Source organism: Nannospalax galili, unplaced genomic scaffold (assembly GCF_000622305.1).
Source record: "Nannospalax galili isolate Female #2095 unplaced genomic scaffold, S.galili_v1.0 scaffold290, whole genome shotgun sequence".
NCBI classification, from domain to species: Eukaryota; Metazoa; Chordata; class Mammalia; order Rodentia; family Spalacidae; genus Nannospalax; species Nannospalax galili.
The window spans coordinates 1,887,379-1,889,975 of record NW_008331486.1 but is presented as its reverse complement, the minus strand read 5'-3'; the positions used below and the strand labels follow the sequence as shown (position 1 = coordinate 1,889,975).

Genomic DNA, 2,597 nt, shown 5'->3' with positions numbered 1-2,597 from the left:
AGGAGCTAATGCCCCCTCTTGTCCTCCCCAGACATAGTACACACACACACACACACACACACACACACACACACACACACACACCTCCTTCCTGGAGAATTTATTGCTTATATATTTGATGAAGAACAAGGTAATTAACTGTGAGGCTGTACATCTGGGCGGCACTTCACATCCATTGCAATAATAAAAGCACTTTTTTCACATTTTAGCAGAAGAAAGGCTTAGTCCTGCCCACAGATTCAGAGGACCCCAGAGTCTCTGCCTGCAAAGCCTCCTTGTTATAAATCCTGCCTCCCTCTTAAGTGATGGCACGCACAATTGCACCAAGGGGCACTAAGTTTACTGTGCAAAAGCATCATGGAAAAGCTTGTCCCTTCTCAAAGCCTTCGCATCAGCTTGTGTGTGTGTGTGGGGGGTGTTGAAATAGACACAGCTGGTTCCTCCATCCCCAGTCTGCTTGGCAACAGACTGAGGCAAGAGTCCAAAGACTTGTCCTGTAAAGGGCCTCAGGTACAAGATGTATTTTAGGACTCGAGGGCTGAACCCTGAGTATGACTACTATGGTCTAGTACCTCAAAAGGAACCAGCTGTGTAGATATTTCATATATTCTGTGCTCAACAAGCTGATTCCAAGTTTTTTCATAAGGTACCCCCAGATCCCTCCATACCACTCTAGGGACCTGGCTGGAAGGATGCAAGAGGCAAACCTGCTTCAAGTTCCCATCATAAGTCCTTAGAACCTCAACCCCAGAGACCACCCCCACCCCCAGCCAGCAAAGCACATTACCTGCATAACCTCCCATCTCTCGAGTCCCCTGCTCTGTATTGCAAACTGTGCCCAGCACAAATTATTCCGGGCCCTTCCTTCTAAAAGCAGCAGCATCTGGGCCAAGGTTCCCTCCTTTAAAGGAGGAGGACTTCATATGATAATACATGTAATATGATATGGAATGACAGAATGCATGACAGTTGCCCATAATACAGAGAAGTCAGTCAAAGGACAGAGGGGACATTTGGATAATTACCATCCATTGGCTAGTCAATCACTCGAACAGAGAGAAACTGCACAAAACCCACAATGGAGTTGGGAAACAAAAGAGACCCGAGCCAGACTCAGGATTAACCGGTCTAAAGCGATCTAAATGCTTTTGTATCTGAAGAACTGAGGCTCCCAGGTCCCCCCCCCATCCCAGGGAACTAATTGCAGGGATCAGAGTTAAAGCTCTCTCCCTCTTTTCCCATTTCTCTTTGTAGACTGCTCACCACGCAGTGGGAAAAAAAAAAAAAAGACTTGTCTCTATGTTCATTAAACTATTTTAAAGTTAAGGGGGTGCAGGAGGGGAGCTAGATGTGGCCCTCTGACTATGGCTGGGTTTCTTCTCCTTTGGAAGATGCTGGAACAGCCTCCCTCGATCTTAATTCTTTGTTTGAGGGTAAAGTCTACCCTTCTTGCCCCCTTGGAAACAAATGCCCATGCACCTGACTGAGGCTAGACAGCTGTCCTCTTACTGTTGGCAGAGATAGACTGCTGGTACCCTGCTTTGAGGGAAGAGTCTCTCCTAGTTACCCCTGTACCAGAAAAAAAAAAAAAAAACCAGGTCCCCCTGGCCCCAGTTGAAGACTCAGATCGAACAGTGTACATCTAATTAAGTGGGAGTAAAAGGGTAACAGAAGTGGGTCCAGGATGGGAGAGTGCCACCGGTGAAGAAGGTTGTAAATTGTGGGGAGAGAGAAATTCTTTCTCATTTGGAGAAGGAGAAAGAGAAAACCCTTCTAAATTGAGAGAGGGAGGAAAGGCTTAATTGGGAAAAGGAATAGAAGACTTTTCTTCTTGCATGAGGAAAAGAGAAGAAACGAGATGATTCCTCCAAAGAGACGTCGGGAAACGGTGACTTCAGAGACCGAGAGAGGATAGTGAGAAAGGAACAGAATTCTTTAAAAGAGAACAGAGGTGGGAACAAGAGCCAGTGCTCCCGAGAGCCAGACCCTCCAGTCCCAGGACAGGAAGGCCGGTAACTATCACCCAGTTCCCACCAGGGACTCAATCCAATTCCAACTCGCCCAATGCGCTCACATCCCCCGCGGGCCCTCGCGGGTTCCAGGCTGGGTGGCAGCGGCAGCTCCGGGTGCGGATCGCGAGTGCCCGCGGTGGCCCAGCCCAGAGCCCCACACGCAGCCCTCCGGGTCCCGGCGCCTCTTACCTTGGTGAGCCCTCCGCAGCGGGTGTGGCCGGCTTTGCGGGCGGCCCCCGGCTGGGGCCGGGGCGCTAGGGGTGGCGGTGCTGGGCTGGGGGGCAGCGGCAGGGTGAGCGCTGGTGGGGCTGGCACAGTGCCCAGCGGGGGCGACGCGGCGCAGGGCAGCCCCAGGGCCCGGCGGTGGGCGTGGGAGGCCGGGGAGGGGCACCAGGGTGCGGGCCGGGGGACCAGGCGTTCCCTCCTGGGGACCGCGAGGCGCTCCAGCCTGCGGGGCCGGCCCGGGAGGCCGGGCGGCGCACTGATCACAGCGGCTGTTGGCTCAGCCTGGGTTGATAAATCAATCAGGGCGGGGAGCTGCCACCCTGGCCGCGGTGCGCAGTCCCCGCGTGCCCCGCGCTGCCA

The 2,597-nt window shown here is 53.3% G+C and overlaps 1 protein-coding gene across 1 annotated transcript in view; it reads right to left on the bottom strand.

The window, feature by feature from the left end:
* Positions 1 to 2,591, bottom strand: part of Lhx2 (LIM homeobox 2) — a 32,514-nt gene extending 29,923 nt beyond the window's left edge. The window contains exon 1 of the mRNA XM_008824534.2: positions 2,202 to 2,591. The gene's annotated coding sequence lies outside the window, so the exon portion shown is untranslated. The remainder of the gene's footprint in view (positions 1 to 2,201) is intronic.
* Positions 2,592 to 2,597: the final 6 nt, after the last annotated feature.